The following is a 19,939-nucleotide window of genomic DNA, read 5'->3' as shown; positions in this document are numbered from 1 at the left end:
CACAGGTCACGGTTGGAGTGACGATATGGGCGTGCAATCGTCAAACCATACAATATACCATAGGTCGGGCGACTACTGACTTTGTATGAGCAAAAATGAGCGGTATATTCCTATACAGCTGCTATGCCCCACCGAATCTCACACTCTCTGAATTTGAAGACCTATTGGACGATATTGTTCTCGACGCACAGGTCGTCCAAAGGTTAAAGCCGGTGAATTTAATGTGTGGGCCTTTGAGCGGGGCTCTCTTTGCGGGGCTGCTTTGCTAACGTAAAGAGGCGGTGCTTCTTAGAAACATTCGCCCAGTTGGATAAAGTTTTGGCCAACAAAGGTAGTCACCCATTGGAAAATGGAGTGCATTTCAATTGGAGCTCTACTGGGAAGTTAGCGAGGATTTTACGAACAACAACCACTAGGCAATCACAGGGCAGGAGACCTGCACGCTGCAAGCTGAAATTCAGCGCCAGGATGATATGCAAAACAATGGATGAACAAACATCCATGGAGGTGTGACTACACCGGCCTCCCTCTTCCCGAATAGAGCTTTCGATGCCACATAATCCATTGCCTAAGCATGTAATGCGTCGATGCCTAGGAGATGCACATTCCTCACTAGAAGACCCGATTGCTGGTCGAATAGCCCTCCATCGACTTGCCACCGAGCCTGACGGATGGCTCAAAGGTCAATAGGTAGAATCCATTAAGGGCAAAAGGAGCATGACTATAGGGAAACCCGTCAGAACCTCAAGCTCGCTATCCAGCAGAGCAAGAGGAAATGTTTTAACGATACTTATTCCGAGGCACACATATATCCGTGGGGTGGCGCCTATAAAATCGTGACGGGACAATTCAGAGGCTATTCATCTCAGCAATTCACGAGCCTTGCTCTCTTGTTAAAAATTATCCAGGATCGGAGCTACTGACATCTTTCAGGGACCCTTGAATGACACCGATTCCAGCAGTCACCAGAGACGAACTGCTGAAGACCTGCGGTCGAATAGACGACAGTGAAGACCCAGGTCTGAACGACATTCCGAATAAGGGTCTCAATTTTGCAGCGAAATTTTGACCGGATATGTTCGCGGATTTGTTCGAAGCATGCATGTATGAGAGGACCTTTCTGACGAAGAAGCTGGTACTGGTGCCTAAGGGTGCTAAACCGCGCGGTAAGCAATCCTCTTATAGACATATATGTTTTCTAAAGACTATGGGGAAAGTGTTGGAGTGGGTAATATATGGTAGATTACTCCCGATCGTCGAGAGCCAAAGCAGATCAACCATTGATTCCACCCAAACGGTTACTGGCTCTACCAAGGATGTAATTCATATAAAGGGTTGTATCGGCAAATATTACGTGGTGTTGACACTGGACTTGAGGAATGCTATGATTGGTGTACCCACCTATCTGCCATTACTTACGAAAGTGGACGCTCAGGTTTGGCAGAGAAATTGGACCAACGGGGGACAACAGACGCCGTACTGGACGCATCGTCAAACATCGTGTGCAATGATGTATAATACTTATCCTTCCGGTTTCGTTGAAGCTACGGTAGTTTGTTATGATGACATAGAGCTGGTTGTGGTTGCTAAGTATCTAGAAGATGCTGAGTTCTACTCATGCGAAGCAATAGGTGCTTTTAAGGCTTGGTTAGAGAGTGCTAGCCTGGCACTTGCGGAGGAAAAGGCGGGAACGGATCTCATCACTAAGACCGTTGCACATTTGTGCATTAGAGATGGCAATAATATTATCACTGTTCCGCTCAAAACGTCCCACCATAGGGTCAAAGCTCTTACTCTACAAGACGATGATCTTGCCAGCCCTCATGTTTTCCTCGGAAACGCGTTCGAGAGAAGAATCCTCCGACGAATTTTTTACCCCTACCTCATGTAGAATGGACGATTCCGTAGTCTACATAACGACGAAGTCGGAAAACCGAGATGTCTGAAGTTCCTTATTAAGGCAGGATACTGGTTGTTGCGCCATTGATGATCATGATGAATAATATTATCACTGGCAAGCGGACCATCTAATGCAATTCACGGTTACGACCCTAGGTTACCAAAGACGGTTAATGATTGGTTTTTGGCGTGTGCGAAGGCTTCTCGACAACGGCGTTGACAGTCCCAAAATGTTCGCTTTCTTCAACTCGAGCAAGGTAAGCTGGACATTTTGGGCCTAGACGAAATAATGGCACATTGCTTTTATACGCTGGAAGGACAAGCAGTAGAAGATACACGGTGTCGCGCTGTTGCTGTCGACAAACGCAAGATCCGGTTTTTCTTACCTGCGAACTTTTTTTACCAGGATCTTGGGTGCGAGATTTCGACCCAGGCTGGGAAGTATCGCAATTGTACAACGGATAGGTTGGGAAATATCGCAATTGTACAACGGATAATTTCGATATGGAAGAGAAGGATATATTTTATGAGTAATTACTCGCAGTATAGGGTATGTTTCCTGAAGGGGAGATTGTTTTTGTGGTGAGTGATCTGAACGATAACTAGGGCTCCTTTCTCGGTCGTGTGATAGAGAGGCGTGGTCTTGGTGACCGCTGAAATATCAGTGAACGTTTTCTCGACTTCGTCAAGTACGTCAAGCAAGACACGCATTTCTGAAAACCCGCGCGAGAATATATGAGCACCGCACGCCATGAAAAATACTTTTGTCTTTGTGAAGGTGAAGTTGTCAACTACGTCCCGAAAGCAAGTTAAGGAACGTAGACTTCGGATCAGTGGAGGGCATCGGTGAACGTAAAGAGCTGAGAGCACAGTTGTTGACTGGGAGCGGAGAAGAGCACGCCGTGCTAACTCCTTGACAAAAGGAATTCCATCATTGCACTAATGAGAGAAACAGCAGCTCATTTGTGCTGCTATTTAGCAACGTGAGAGATTGCAAATTGTGGTAAGTCCTTCGATTATCCTGTAAGGTATGTCCACTCAAGAAGGAGCATTTAACCACGGTTCAAGTAATCCGCACTTAACCTGCTCTTCATTATTTGCGATTAAGCTTCCGCCGAAAGTGTGCTATTTGTGCTATTATATAGTCGGCCGGGGGTTGGATGAGCTCTCGGATCAAAGAATAATCAGTTTTGACTTTGACGGCAATTGGGAAGTAAATAAAATAAAAGAGAATCCCAGGATAAGAGACTGGTACTTCTAAACAAGACACCTGAGTGTCAACATGGTCCGTCTATAGATAGGCGGGGCATAAGACAGCTGGAAATGGTAGTGGAAGATCTCAACAGAATCGTCATTGACGCATGTGAGGCAAGCTGTCCGGCTAGAAAAGTCATATCGTTAATAAAAACGAAGGTGCGAAATCAGCTGGGGACAGGAAGAGGTACAAAAGTGCACTAACGACCCTTCGGGAAGTTCTGTGAAGGGGTCGAACAAGCCACAAGCCAAAGACAAGGCAATATCGTTACTCTGCCTCAAGGGCATTTACCGAAAATGAGGAGGGCAGGATATATTCGCTTTGCAGAACTCTTTGCCCGGATCCATCCCCTCGGCGGAAGGCATTCTGCCTTACATCAAAACAAAGGACAGAAGGGAAAGAGGTAAATTGAAACCAACAGAAGAGGTATGCCTATGAGGTAATGTAACCTTTAAATCACTTAAATCACCCCAAATAAATGGCACTTTCCCAGTACTACTTCAGAGAGGTCTAGAAACCTTCTTAGGATTTCTTCGGAGGTGGTAAGAGGTAGCATCGCTATGGAATATATACCAAGGGTAGGGAGGTGGACAAATGTGGTTTTTTTTTCCGAAAACCAATTTGCCCGATATACCAGTTTGCCTGACCCACATCCATGTTAACACGCTTGCCACGCAAGACTTTCAATTAAAACTTTCTTGTATCAACTGACGGATGTATCATAGGATAAAGAAACGACTAAAGAAGTAGCACTGTGTGCGTTTTTAAACATCGAAGGAGCGTTTGATATCAGAAGTCCTAATCCATAATGTGGCTTGGAAATACCCTGCCTTTTTGGATAGGTAAAATGTTGGAGTTAATAGAACATTATTCAAGCTTGTCCACAGGGTAGGGAACTATCATCGCTTATGTAGAGTATGGTAGGTGACGGAATCCTACCAGAGCTGACAAACACTGGAATGCAAGTCCGGGGTTTTGTTGATAGTATTGTGCTAATCTGTAGCAGCAAAGGCGGTGGATTCCCTACCTGGCAGAAATTTCTAGCAATTGCTAGTAACTGGTACAGGAGCGCGGGATCGTTCACCAATCCAGCCAAGGCCGATATAGCACCATTCACTTGGAGGCGCAAGTTTGATCACCTGAGAGCCTCTTGATTATATGGCATGTAGGCGAAACGAGTAATGGTGGTAAAATATTCTACAATCACAATGTAACAAAAACACATGTTGAAAACATATGCCGGAAAGTTTCAAGCGATCTGATAACTTGTCGGTCCCTGCTAGCTCGAAAATGGAAATGCACTCTGAAAGTGCTACCCTGGGTGTGTATAAAAATGAGGCCAATCATTACCTATGGGTCGGTACTCCGGGCAGGTAAAACTGAATTTGGCACAACTAGGAAGTTACACAAACTTCAAAAACTGGCTTGTGTTTGTGAATCAATGGCGCAATAAGGGCATCCGGCATTCCTAGAGCTCATTCTGCGATTGGCTTCTCTCCATCTGCATATCCAGATGCAGGGGAGCCGTTTAAATCGAAGGCAGATTGATATTCTTTTGAGAGGACACCCCGAAATATTGATACCAAAGGATAACATAACGATTACAAGATTGAAACACGTTAGAGCAATAGGCCACACTGAGAAAGAGCGTACGTTGGGTAAACACGCTAGCATATTCCAAATGAAAATATACACCATGTATATATGTATGTCCCACCTCCAAACTGCAAAGAAACTATAGCAGAAGAACACTGCTATTCTAACCGACAGCCAAGTGACTATTAAGGCACTTAGATTCAATCAGGTGAATGCTACACTGGTACATACATACTGGGTACGCTCGGCTTGCTCAATAAGACTTGGATATTCTGGGTTCCTGACCAAATTGGGTCAGAAGGCAATGACGCAAGGGCCAAACTCGTCAAGAAAGGAGCAAGGAAGCCACCAGAATCGAAAATGGGTTCATAGCCACGACATTGAGAGAGGGACAGCAACGACTGAGGGAACTGTGCTGAGGTAACTTACTAGGAATGAGAACATTCCAGCATGTTTAGGGGCGGAAGAGAACCCAAGCGCTGGAAAGATTGTTAGAAACAGACCAAGAACAGCCTCCGGACCATAGTAGGATTACTCGCTGGTCACTGCAGGCTCGATTACTACTTGCGGAGGCTAGGAATATCTACGGACGATGTCAGCAAATTCCCTGAGGATAGCAATGGCACCCACTCACATTCCCTGGAGACAGTGTGTTATTGTTATGTTGTGTGGTACATGTTATTATAAATGTATAGATAATACGTTCATCTGTTTCGATAGCCTTCGCTGCAAATTGAAGATTTAGTCACTGTCGGCTGGGGCCTTTTTTCTGCTATTTATGTCGACTAGTTAGGATTGCCCGAGAGCTGCTGCCGGTTGGGCTAACCTTTAGTTGCAGATGCTACTCTAATATTATAAATTGTCCGGATTTAATTCAACTAAATAAGTGGAGGTTCTATATTCAAGGATTACCATCAATGTCCGCAGGGTTACCTCCCCAATCAGGTTTGGTTTATCACGATTAAAAGTAAACTTTTGTTTTTAATTTGAGAAAAGTAAAACTACTTTTATCGAAATAAGACTAGTTGGAACTGGAGACTGGCAGGTACACAAAGGTAACTGTTCGGCAACATCTTTTTGATTACTTAGCACTTGGTATAGTGGGGACAACTTGGCTTGGGGTTAAACTTCTCATCTAATTCTTGGAGAATCTTCCTTTCTGGATTCTTTCACCACATCCGAAATGATTATATCCACGATCGATATGGGGTTGCACCGATCGTGGAAAAACTGCCAGAGTGGTGTCTTTGATGGTATGGTCACGTAATTCGCGCCAACGAGAATTCACTTGCCAAGATTGATCTGAACATCGAAGTCGATGGTAAGCGACCAAAAGGGCGTTTCGGCCCGGTGGCTTGATACGCTGGATGGGGATTTGAAAGCCTTGCGACTATAGATCCAGATCAGGCATTTGACAGAGCCAAATGACGATCACGACGAGCTGACCCCGCTTGTGAACGGGACAAAGGCTGACGCAAAAGAAGAAGAAGATTTCAATAATTAAAAAAAGTTCGACAATTTTATATCTTATTACTTTCATTCCCAGTTACCAGGATTGCATAGACAGATTTTAAGTTTTGAGTATGCATCGTGTTCAAGAGTTACACCCAAATAGCGTCTAGTAGCAGTGGTTCAAAAACTGGTGTTCGACGTGGCTTTGGTTGTTATAAAAAAATACGGACATTCTGATAAGTTTTCCCGACATTTTAATAGTCAACTTAAGAAATTATTTAGATAAATCACCTTTTCTACATAAGTCGGATCATAGGATTATATGAAATACTTTCCTTTATGCATAGAATTATCTTCATCTTTTTTCTTAGGCAGTCGTACTTTTTTTAATTACCAACTTTTCCCACCAATGTTTCTACATGACTTACTTTAAAGAGATTCATTTTGGTTTTCAAAGTTACTTACTTTCCGGTTCTCTCGACCTCCTAGCTGGTGTAATTAACTTAGTTTCCATCTTGTTCTGTTTTTACCAAACCTCCACTTTCACTTTGTTCCGCTTGATTTCAATTTCCTTACCGAGAAACACTAAAATGACGACGTTTGGTCTGAATTCGTTTTTTCCCATCAAATCCTCCTTCGAAACTTTTATCCGATTGATTGAATCCCAATCCATAAACTTTTTACCAGCGACAAATAAGGCAGAAAAGATGAGAATATGTGGATATCTTCTGCAAAATTATACCGCACGACCATATCATATAGTCTTTCGGTAAACCCAAAGTTGAAAAGATTTCCGAGTCGTAAGATATCGTTTTTCCATTAAACATTTCATCCCCCCAAGTGGATGTCCTACGGTGCAAGTTGCATAAGGGACTTAATTCATTTGATCTCCACATGCCCTAGGTTGTAGTATTATGGTAGTTGACAAATTCAACCATGATGTGAATAAATCGTTCCGGTTGGGAGATGGCTAGGGAGCTATCAGCATATCAGCAAAAGGTATTAGTTCTATTTCATCAGGATCCATCAAAAGGGAAACGAGAAGGGTTCAAGGCAAAGACCGCAAATGTTCCCAAAAACCCGTTTCAATGCCCTGAGAATAGCAAACAGAACAGAAAATAGGAACAAATATTCCCATCAAAATATTCGGATTTCTACTTCCCAGGACTTACTTCCTTGTAACGGAGCACATGCATGGTTACATAAATGTTCTTATGTATATCTTTCTTCCCACAGCTTACTCTGCTAATGATTGACATAGTTGCGGAATCACAACTGGCAGAAACATAATTTCATATTCAATTAACAGCAAGGGAACTTACAAGATTGTGGAATGAAAATTTACTGGGAAATGAAGATTATTCCGTTTATTCCCAGGAGTAGCATTTCGTAACCCACGTTCCTAGCCAGGGTGTCGAAGTTTTAATAAATTTGAAATGGGAAATTTTTGGGAATGAAATTAAAAATTATTGTTTACAAACGGTAGTGGGAGATTCTTACTAAGCAGAATTGCAAGGAATTGTTATTTACCCGATATTTACTATATGCCTTTTGCGTTCGGTCCTTCTTACAACCAATATGTTCTTAATACCACATATAAACTTGTACACCACCACACCACTTTCTCATGCAGCTATTTGCAGTACCTTACTGCGAAAAGATCGACTTATACAGGCTAGTCTGGGAGGAAACTTCTGTAAGTGATCAGCTCCTCCTTTAGAATCCCTTATTACAATCGGGATACTATTTAACGAACGATCTACTATCTGTCTCTCCCTGTTTTCAGAAGTGGGAATTTTTGAAAGACACTGGCAGATATGCTGCCAACATGTGAACTTTTCATCAACCTCTGATTCCTGTCCTCTGCTCACCGAAACCACTCCTCTATTTTCTTCTGGCAATCTGTCAATCATTAGCATGTGGTTAATTACATTGTTAATTACATTGAAGGATGAAAACATTCCCCAAATTAGGTTTTTCTGGTGCCACCATCCTGTAGCAATATGCAACGTGCCGTTGATTTGATAGACAACTGCTGCCTTAGACATGGTGTTAGTTAATCCAAATAAAACCACAATGGTTTTATTCACAAAAAGGAGAAAACAGGATAGACTTTGCCTCCCTGAAATGAGGAACAAACCTGTAGAGGTAAAGATAAAACGAGTTCTCACAGCTTATGGGCTGTGCAGACGGACCTTTGCCTCGACATATGGACTCAAGCCTCATGTGGTAATGTGGATATACGTTGCCATCATTAGGCCGATGTTCGTATATGCATCCGTAGTGTGGTGGGTTAAGGTGAGAGAAAAAGGTTTTCACAGTGTCTGGGTATCACTGCTACCATGAGCACGACATTCGGCGCAGCTCTAAATGCACCACTCAATTTGCAGCCCCAGATGTTTATTGAAAACACTGCAATGAGAGCAGCTCATAGATGAATTCGATTAGATCTATGGGAAAACAACAGATGTGGGGGGCACAGAGCATCGGAAGAGTTACTAGGAGGACTGAATCCAGTTCTTACAATGCCTTCCGATTCTCGTATCCCCATACATCTGTTTGGTATAAGATATGAAGTTACCCTGAAGCATAGAGAGGACTGGGAAGACCCAGAGGAATGCGTGGTGGGATATACGGAAGTCTTCTACACCGATGGCTCTACCTCTCGAATAAAAACGAGAAGTGGGCTTTTCCTTAATGAGGAAGCGAAATCCACGGAGTATTTCTTATGGGAATGCCCCACCTATGAACGCATCAGGCATCAGATCTTTGGTGCCGATGTTCTCCAATTGCGAAGGGTAGCATCACATCCACTAACGGAAATCCTGCGATACGTTAACGAAACCAGAATATTCCGTTAGACGGGGGTGGCGAGTACAATGGGCCAACACGGCCTGAGTGCTCAGATGCTGCAGCTTCTCCCCCACCATACACACACACGCTACCATCCGCCGTATGTTCCCCCAGACTGTTATTTTCCTTGAAAAAAGAACCATTCAAGAAGCCATGCTTTCAATGCTTCAAGATATCGTCCCAGTTCAGACAGTTAGGTAAATTTAAACCTATTCAGGTATCATCGGTATCTGCTATGTCCCGTGGAAAATTGAGTGGGATTGTAGTTTATTTACGCCCTCCACGTGTCCACACCCTGATATTCAGAACCAATCTGTCCGTCGACCATTTCTAGCTCACTCCCTTCACTGTTGCAGCTGTTGCAACCTGTTCAACGGTTCCTATCTTTTGGCATTTTTCAAAGGCGACCGTAGATGAACGTGATCTCCTTGACGCTCCAACACACTTTTAATGGGGTCCTTAGGTAAATTGCGCTCGTTTTTTGTTTACTTTTACGCAGTTTACACAGAGCAGTATAGACCTCTGTACTCTAGCCATAAGCGGCCTACAGGTGCACTACGATCTTTGGCATCTTCCTTACCTTAAAGTAAGCATGCTGCAAATACTCTTCGAAGTTCAAGGTAACACCTTCTTCACGAAGTATTTGATAGCTGATTTTCCTTCCTTTCTTACGACGCTTTATGGTGAATAAAACCTCCATATGTCCTCATGACTGCGAAGCCCTATATTCCCGCCATTCCTTTATAACAGTGGTTGCGTCAAATGAATACAACATAAAATGCGAAAAATATTTTGCAACTGCACAGAGCCTTCTGAAACGCTTGCAGAGACAATGTATTCCTGAAGTCTATAACCCGTGTTTTACTAAAGCCTTCATCCTGTGAAAAAGCTATCGATAAGCGCAGCCAAGTAACTAGGGAAACCAATAATCGCCACAACTTCCTACCAGGTTCAGAATCCAAAAAGCAGGAATCTATTATATACATACATATACTCCGTGGGAAGGACAACCCGAGACGTACAAACTGCCTTCATCCAGATCGAGCAGGCGGCGCGAGATCTTGCGCTGCACATCAATAAAGGCAAGACAAAATATATAGTGGCAACGTCAGCACCGAAGACGAATCAACCAACAACATCAAACCGCACTGGTCAAACACAAACACGAACAAGAATAAGGATAGGAGAATACAACTTTGAGGCCGTCGACAATTTCTCCTATCTAGGGTCGAAAATTACAACCGACAACAGCTACGATGATGAAATCCGCGCACGGTTGTTGTCAGCCAACAGAGCTTATTTCAGCTTACAAAAACTGTTCCGCTCCAAACGTCTCACCATAGAGTCAAAGCTCCTACTGTACAAGACTATGATCTTGCCAGTCCTCATGTATTCCTCGGAAACTTGGGTTCTTAGCAAGAAAAATTGCGAACTCTTGGCCGCATTCGAGAGAAGAATCCTCCGAAGAATTTTTGCCCCCCCTACATAAGGATGGACGATTCCGTAGCCTACACAATGACGAAATCTATGAGCGATACCATGACAGTCCGGTTGTGGATAAAATCCGGCTCAATAGGTTACGGTGACGGGTCACTTAATCCGTATGGGTGAGGATGATCCCACCCGGAAAGTCTATAAGGACAATATCTATGGTAGAAAAAGAAGACGAGGCAGACCCTGCCTAAGATGGAGCGATGGCGTGGGTCAGGATGCCAAACAGGTTTTAGGGATATCTAATTTGTGGACCTCGGCGCAAAACCGGGATGTGTGGAGTTCTTTATTAAGGCAGGCCTAGACCGGATACTCCGTACTAGGATGGTAAAGCAGAGACTCACTAACTTTAGGTGGGGAAAATTTCCACTCACTGAGCATGCCTCAATCAACTCCACGAAGACGTTCGGAATCAGCTTATTACATACTTACTTTGTTTAGTGTACCGACCCTGAATCATACTTTCTTATCTCCTAGGCAAATACAAATCTCTAGCACTTCCTCTGCCAAGGATTCGAATATTAATAATCCATTTAAAAATCTCTGTAAGCTATTGTCGCGACTACTCTGAATTCTTAAGGGGAGGTTGGAAAATATTATATAATTTTCGTAATTATTTGACCTTTTAATCTGACCTTTTAAACTTTCATTTAAAACCCTATAAACGCTTCCTCATGGATTTATATCCACCTCTGCGTAGATTTGATTCAAATAGCGCATCTTGCTACGGTGTATGGCTAACCTGATGTTCCTTCTAGTCTCCTCGTACGTACTCTCTTTCACATATTGGTCAATCTTACCCACTACTCACTGAGTAGCCCATCTGGTACGATGACATACCGACTGAGGATCATGTAATTCACGGTTCCCCCAGAGTTAGGTTTAGGAAAGTATAATGTCTGGGGACTCATCACCCTGCCATAGTAGAACACTCCACGGGTCTCCTTTGTATGGTGTCTTAATCTAACCACACCTCTGTTACCCAGAGCGTTCTTGAGCGTGCAGGTCACAAGTCACTCGGTGTGGATGCTGTTTCTTTCGGAAGCTGGGCGCTTCAGGTATGAAAGGTTTTGTTTGCTTCTTCTGTGAGTATATTTGAGTGTAGAACTATCCCATTTGTACGTAGCCCGTTGAGAATGTGCATTTAGCATATCGGATTTAGTACTTCGGGTTGTAAATTTTCACGGTAAAGACAACTTGGAGTTACTATATCTTTGTTACTAATGGTATGATTTTGATCAAACTTGGAGATAATATGCCTCATATTATATTTTATACTATTTGTTACTGTTTGTTTTGTTTTACTCAATTTTCCCGGAAATATAGTAATATACTATTATTAACTTTATTTGAACAGATATCGATATGGAGAGTAGTTTGAGGCCTTGGTACCGTATAGAGGCAGCTTCATGCGTTTTTTCAGATTTTTCGGTTGAGTAGTTTCTGAGAATGGTTCTGTTAAAGAAATCATCACTTTGCACCCCTCCCACTCCCCGTCTTTTTAACAAATCTTAAAACTAAGACCGGCTTTGAAAATTACTAATCGAGACCTTTCATTTGATACACATGACTATATTCGGTGAAACAAAATTTTCCACCCCCCTTTTACATGTATGGGGACCCCCCCTGAATCTCAACGTAGAAGGATATCACTCACTGCATGTTTGGAGGTCCACAGTTCCCACCTTCTCACCAAATTTCGTGTCAATCGGTATAACATTTTCTGAGTAAAGTGCCTGTGACAGACAGACAAAGACAAATGGACAGACAGACAGACGAACGGCTCAGAGGGCAATAGGTAGGATGGATCAAGGGTAAAAGGAGCATGCCTATAGAGAAGCCCGCAAGAACCTCACGCTCGCCATCCATCGGAGTAAGAGGCAATGTTTCAAGGAGCTGTTAGGAAGCGGACATAAATCTGTGGGGTAACGTCTATAAAATCGTGACAGGGCGATTCAGAGGCCGATCATCTCCGCAGATCACGTGCCTAATGCTCTTGTTGATAATAGTCCAGGGATTACTTCAAAAGCGAGAGCGGGGTAGTAACACTTTCCAGCGTCCCCTGAATGTGACGCCGATTCCACCAGTCACCAGGGACGAGCTGCTGGAGATCTGCAGTCGAATAGGCGACAGCAAAGCCCTGGGTCTGGACGGCATACCGAATAAGGTGCTCAAACTTGCCGTCAAATGTAGACCGAATATGTTCGCGGAGCTTTTCGAAACGTGCATGTCCGAGAGTATCTTTCCAGCGACGTGGAAGCGGCAGAAGCTGGTGTTGCTGCCTAAGGCTGGCTGGGGAACCGTCCTCCTATAGACCCATATGTCTTCTAGACACTATGGGGAAAATGCTGGACCGGGTTATTTATAATAGAAGGCGGCCTTTCAGATAGGCAGTATGGGTTCCGCAAAGCCAGATCAACGATTGATGCCATCAAAATGGTTACTGGCTTGGCCGAGAATGCAATTCACGGAAGGGGTTCTACCAGCAAATATTGTGTGGTGGTAATGCTGGATGTGAGGAATGCATTCAATTCGGCCAATTGGAACCCTATACGAAAGTCTCTGGCGACGATTGGTGTTTCCACCTACCTCGCCACTATCATAGATAGCTATTTGCATGAGCGAACATTCTGGTATAATACCGCTGATGGACCCAAGGAGTACGTTGTCTCCGCGGGTGTTTCACAAGGCTCTGTACTGAGCCCACTACTGTGGAACATCATGTACAATGATGTGCGTAACCTTCCGGTTTCGGAGGAGGCCACGGTGGTGGGTTACGCCGATGACATAGCACTGGTTGTGGTCGCAAAGCATCTTGAGGATGCTGAGTTGTACTCAAGCGAAGCAATCAGTGTTGTTAAGGCTGGGCTGGAGAGTGCTGGACTGGCACTCGGTGAGGAAAAGACGGAAGTGGTCCTCATCACTAAGCGTCGCAAAAGAAATTATGCCTGCGTCAGAATCGGAAATCGTATCATCACTTCCAAGTCGGCCATCAAATACTTGGGGGTGATGATAGACGGAAAACTCAATTTTAAGCAGCACATAGAGCATTCTTGTAAAAAAGCATCCACAACGACTAGGGCTCCGACAAGGATGATGCCAAACGTAGGAGGACCGCGGCATACTTGCAGGTTGCTTATAGCCAGGGTGGTGAGTTCTATCATGCTGTATGCAGTTCCAGTTTGGGGAAACGCGCTGCAGGTTTTAGGCAATGCATATAAACTGGGTACGATTTACAGACGAACAGCCTTTAGGGTGTGTTCTGCCTTCAGGACCGTCTCCGACGATGCAGCGTTTGTCATCTCGGGAATGATGCCAATTGACATCCTGGCAACCGAAACGATGAACATTTATAACACCAAGTCCATCTCTCCCTTATATCAGGTGAAAAAAGCCGAAAGGGGGAGATCCATAAGCAGATGGCAACAGCGATGGGACCAGTCAGAAAAGGGTCGTTGGACTTACAGGTTGATCCCTTCCATCGGGGAGTGGCTGGAGAGAAAGCATGGGGAGATCAATTATAATCTCACCCAGTTTCTCACCGGCCACGCCTAATTGTCCAAACTGCGACGGGATCCCAGAGGACCCAGCGCACGTATTCTTCCAATGTCCAGGTTCGTGGAAGAAAGAAGGAACCTAGAGGAAACTCTAGGTGAAGTGCTATCACCGGAAAATTTTATCCGGAGAATGGTACCTTGCCAGGAAGACTGGGATGCGATAAATTTCATGATCGCAGTGATCCAGGAGAAACTGCGAAAAGCAGAAGAAGTGAGGAAGGCACGGTTACGAACCCTGCGGCAAGACGGAAGGAGACCTAGCTAAAGTAAACTAACTCCGCCCCGTGATGTAATACCTAAAGGTGGCTCCACGGGGTAGGGGAGAGACGGGGGTGGTTTTAGTGGGTGAAAAAAGAAGAAATCACAACCAGGAAAATCCGGGTCGGTTGGGTCGGTTGGGTCGTCTGAGCAGATTTTACTGAAAAGATGCCATCGGTGTCTAGAGTTTGGGTACATAGCCAAAAACTGTACAAGTGTACACAACAGGTCCGAGCTGTGCCGGATTAGACGATTATTGAAACTAAAATTAACGTCGCCATTTTCTGCAAACAGTGGAAAGAATTAGAGAGTGGAGTTTGTGCTAAGGATAAGAGCGGGAAAACGGCGATATGATCACGCGAGAATATCTTTGAGGGTGACTTCATGCGAGCGAAAGTTGGTAGTATATTTGTTTACAGCTGCTATGCGGCGCGAAGTCTCCCGAGACACAAGTTGCAGCCAATGGTGAAAAGGCAAGCGACCGTAACCCCAAAATCATAGCTGGCGCATGGGCTGAAGAAAGGGGTAGCTCAGAAATGAACGAAAGAGGGCGTGTATTTCCTGAAGCTCTTTCTAGTCTGAATCTTGTTCTAGCAAACACTGAATGCGTCAACACTTTCCGAAATAGAGAAATGGAGTCAATGAAAGATGACATATTTTTTAGTGACATTTTAGTGAAGAATCTCCAGTGACTCGTTAGTGAAAGTTACACATACAGCAACCATCAGGCCATAGTTTTCGAAATTAAGCAACTTACAAAAATTAATTGGTTCCGGAAGATAGCTGTAAAATGGGCAGTCCACAGAGCTTCACGCGGAAATTTGCAAAGAGCTCGTGCTGCAAAACATAACGTTAGCAAAAAGTTACGACAAGAATACAATGTGTCCATGTTAAAGTGTACTGGTTCCCAGAAACAAGCTCCGAACTTCTGGTGGATCAAGCCCTTGAAAAATTTCGTAAGACCTGCCACAAGGCCTGAAGACACAGTCAACAATTTGGATGCGAGCAGCTACATGAACAATACAAAACGTCAAGCGACAAATTACATGTGCCCATAATAAGAAGTAAAAACGAACACGCTGATTCGGAACCCTGAGGCAACCCTGAAAAATCAAAGACAAACGCCTTCCATCTATTACTAGCCCTGACTTACTAGATGAGATAGTGAAGAATCCTTTCCGAAAAAGAGTGAATACCCCTTGTCTTCCTATTATCTAAGTGGATCCCGTCGAAATTCTAATTATAAGCGCAGAAGAGGTGTTGGTAGCTGCAAAGAAAATGACAGAAAATAAGGCTTGGATAGTATTCCCAAAAAAAGTCCATAAGCAACAGGCAATCTGGCGCCAAATATGTTGGCCGAAGTATTTACCGCATGTCTTAAGAAAGAAGCAATTCCCCCAGAGTTGAAAAGGCAGAGGCTGATTCTCATCTCCAAGTCAAAGAAAACTCTGTGTGAACTTCCTGCGGGCAAATATGTCTTCTAAATAATACTGGCAATTTATTTGAAGGAATAATCAATAGCAGATTACATCCGATTGTTGAAAACGAAGGTGGTCTTTCTGAGAAGCAGATCGAATTTCGAAACACACACATAGTAGCCAATGTAACTAAAGCCACTCTCGAACAATGATAACATTTGAGGTGAAGAATTCAATTCCACAAGATGGACAAAATATTAGAGGTCCTAACTAAATTGAGAAGAACCTGGTACAAATTAATGGCAATTCTTTAATTGATAGGCTTCTGCGGTACGATTTAAATGAAGGACCTAAATCATAGCAAACAACATGCAAAGTTCCACAAGAGCTGGTCTTAAGACTACGCTTGTGAGTAATTATGTAAAACGTTACATCCCCCTACCGACGTGGTTACCATTGGCTTTGCAGACGACATTGAGCTGACGGTCGTTGCACACCTCCTTGAAGAAGTTATCATTTACACCAATCAAACAGTTTACGACATTAAGTACTGACTGGTGAATGCAGGCCTATCGTTTGCAGGAAATAAGACGCAGGTAGTACATATCACTAAGCAAAGGAAAATCAAAGTTGGCCCACATAGATTCCTACCCTGCGCTCAAGTATTTATTCGTAATGATCGACCAGAAGCTAAATTTCAAATTATATGTGTAGGGTGCAGCGACTAGGGCATATTACACCGAAACACTGCTGGCGAGGATGCTACCGAATATAGATGGCACAAAGCCGGACCGTCGCCTCCTTGTTTCATTTGTGGGCAGCTCGATCCTACTATATGCAGGCGCATTGAAAAATATCCGAACAAGCGGATAGCAGTAATGATCCCAATTGATATTCTGAACTATGGTAGGACAGCGTGATCCAGCGTGTCTCATCGTGGAACTACGTTGGTGAGAGTTCGCATGGAGTTCGCAGTGGAGAGAAAGGCCGACAGACGCACGGAATAACATGGGGTTCGCCAATGGATCGGGTGACCCCCGTCGAAGTAGGTTTCGACCTAACACAAATTTTGAATGGACACAGAGTTAATCAAACGTACCTTTATCGATTTGGGCATGACGAGTCGCTATATGGTCCAATGTGTCCTAACATGGCAGAGAACGCAGAGCAATGCTCGGAATTCGCAGTTAAAAGAGCCGGATAAGAAGCTGAATATGGGGATCACTACACTCCGGACATCATGAGGAATTATATGCTGAAATCGAAAGGGATATAGACTGCAGTCGGAAAAAAATGATCGAAGTAATCCTTAGAAAGAATAGACCGGAGGAAGTCAGCCAGACGAAGGAACGAGTTAAAAACAAGATCGTAAACACGAGTGCAAGATAAATTCTACTCCAGCCCGCGCCCCCCACCGCGGGGAGGATGGAACGAAAAGAAGGTGGTTTCCAGAGAGTCGACTTAGTTGTGAATGAGTACCTGAGTCAACTCAAGGTAATAATCTCGGGCGAGCGCAATTCTGACCACATTGTCTCCTACAGGATACTATAGTGTGGCGTTACGGTCTTGAATAAAGTGCTCTAACACACTTCAAGGTCCCCATCAAATTGGATTGTTGCGTCAATGATTATTATTATTATTATCACAGAAATCGCTTTGCCAATATTCCATATTTTATATGGATATAATTGATGGGAGAAATCAATTTTTTGGCCCCAAAACCTAAGACTTGTCGCTTGCATTTATTTTTTATCTTCTTCCTTCCATGTTCGAGACCTGCCTCTCCAGCATGTACATTCATACATATATACCGCACATGCTTATATCCCAACTATTTGACCCGATGTGAAGCTGACTTTTATTCTCAAACCTCAAACGACCAATCAGTCTGTTCTTTCTGCTGAAAGGAGTCGAAAGACTAGTAGATCGGTTCATGAGGGATGCATACGTTCCCAAGTGACCACCTCACTATAGGCATCATGCCAACCAGAAAATTAAAACAACGGAGACATCACTTCATGGACTCTCAAAAAAAATTGCGCCTTACCCGACCTTCAATTATGCCTCATTCGCCGCGATTTGTGGCAGGGCAAGGTAGCATGGAATCGAATCGAGGTTATTAATCAGTTGGATTCTTCAAATGTTAGAGAAATAAAAATCTACATATTGGTCGGACAGAAGTTTATTGAAGTAGAATGTTTTAGGAGTTGCCCACAGGGGAGGTTTCTCTCTACTCTTCTATGGCTCTTGGTTATAGACACCTTCTTATGATTTTTGAAAGACACAAAGGTTTTCTCACAATGTCGGTGTCTTATAAGAATATAGTCGTTTTACTGTTCCCACTATAAAATGTAGGAAGATGAGATAATCGTTTAATGAACCATATATTCACGAGTACAAGGTAACGGGTGACCGCAAAATCGACTATACGCTCGCCATTTATGCGCCAAGAACCCTTGAACATTTCTCGACAGGATCGGGGCCCGTTTTTGCGAGGCTTGTGATTCAACACGATTATTTAGTTTTTATTGGCTTTGGATGCATTTGCTTAGTCGGTCCGTCGAGGATCCTGTCAGAAAGGGAGATCAGGTTGGATTTAGAATAGTAGAATAACTAGCTATACTTTAATTATTTGTTTTGTTCGTCTTAACACTTTTCGTTTCACTGAGGATAGCACAAAGCACGTTGCCTGAAACCTACCTCCTTTACCTCAGCTTGGGACCATCATGCTATGTAAACAGCATGGTGGAATTTAAATCCCATGTTGATATTTGTATGTATCGTAGGGTGGCCGTGCTGACGCAAATTCAGAGGTTCGGTTACTTAGGTATTACTGGAACAATGAGTATTACGCTGGCTGTGGCACTCGAAACTATCGTAAATCTATCCCCATTTTGTACTGAAACGGAAAACAGCTAACGACGCACATATGCTTGATTCTATTGGCGTGTGGAAAAGCTCCCAATCGTGCGATCACAAGTCAATCTGGAAATTTCTTGGCAAACATCAGGTAACTCTGGGGCCTAGATTCGCCTTTGAACACACATACTCCGTTGTAGCCACCAAAAGAGAAGAATGATCGATAAATAGCCACGAGCCTTTTGGGATTACAGTCTTACACATTTTCACCAGTCAGTCGTGGAAGACGGATCAGATGGAGGGATATATGGGCATATGAGTAATAAAAACTCTTTATTGGGCATTTAAATAATTTAAATTTGAACTTCTGCTGGTACCCGAAAATTTTTGTGAAAGAATCCGGGGCCACTAGAACGGCATTTTGTGTTGTGCTTCAAAAAGTCGGTAATGGAAACCCTTGGAGTGGTGCTCTGCCCGCCCTCTTGGTAAAGTTTTCCTCAACGAAGAGTCTGCGCATTCTGTGCCTCTGGAGAATGTTCTCAGATTAGCAACAGTCTGCGAATGCTTTAGGCGGGATGCCATTGAATAGGCGATGTTCGGCACTAGTACAATTGGTCTACCAAAATCCTGAGTGTTTGAAACCGCTGTTCCCCCCATTAAATTAAACTAAAACTACAACTAACCACGTAGTCTGTTATAGCTATACATATTATCATGTTTCCAGTCATATGCCCATATAAACCTGAGTCGTGCTGAACACGAACACGTGTTTAAGAGTTTGGTCTTATTTGGTTCGTAAATTTCAACTTTTTTTGATTCTTTTTCTTCACTCATGATGTAGCTCAACCACAAGCACCATCAGTCGTTAACGAGTGTGGGAAGAAATCATAGGAGAGGAACTTGAAAAACAATTATTACCCAAGAAAGCACTCAAAGAACTTATCCTTCAATACGTAGAAAAGAAGACAACCAGTGATTAGTTCGAAAGAATTGGTCCTCCGTAGGATGTGAATCATTTTGGATGAGTTCAATTGAAGACTTGAACTTTCTAGTATGAATCATACATGCATACATGTCTCCATCAAACTATTGGGTGAAATTTCATTTCACATTCTGGCGGAAAACAGGCGAACTCGCTTAAATATGCTCTCCACAGAATTTCACCGGATAGTTTCCACGAAATATTTTATTGCATGAATCGATAGTTTAGTGCTGAGGAACCGTCTGCACGTCCTTCTTGAAAATGTTTCCGCTGCTGATGTCCAATAAAAAACAGGACGAAATTATTATGAAAGGACTTT

The sequence above is a fragment of the Hermetia illucens genome, chromosome 2 (assembly GCF_905115235.1).
Source record: "Hermetia illucens chromosome 2, iHerIll2.2.curated.20191125, whole genome shotgun sequence".
Taxonomy (NCBI): domain Eukaryota; kingdom Metazoa; phylum Arthropoda; class Insecta; order Diptera; family Stratiomyidae; genus Hermetia; species Hermetia illucens.
Note: the sequence above shows the minus strand (reverse complement) of the source record.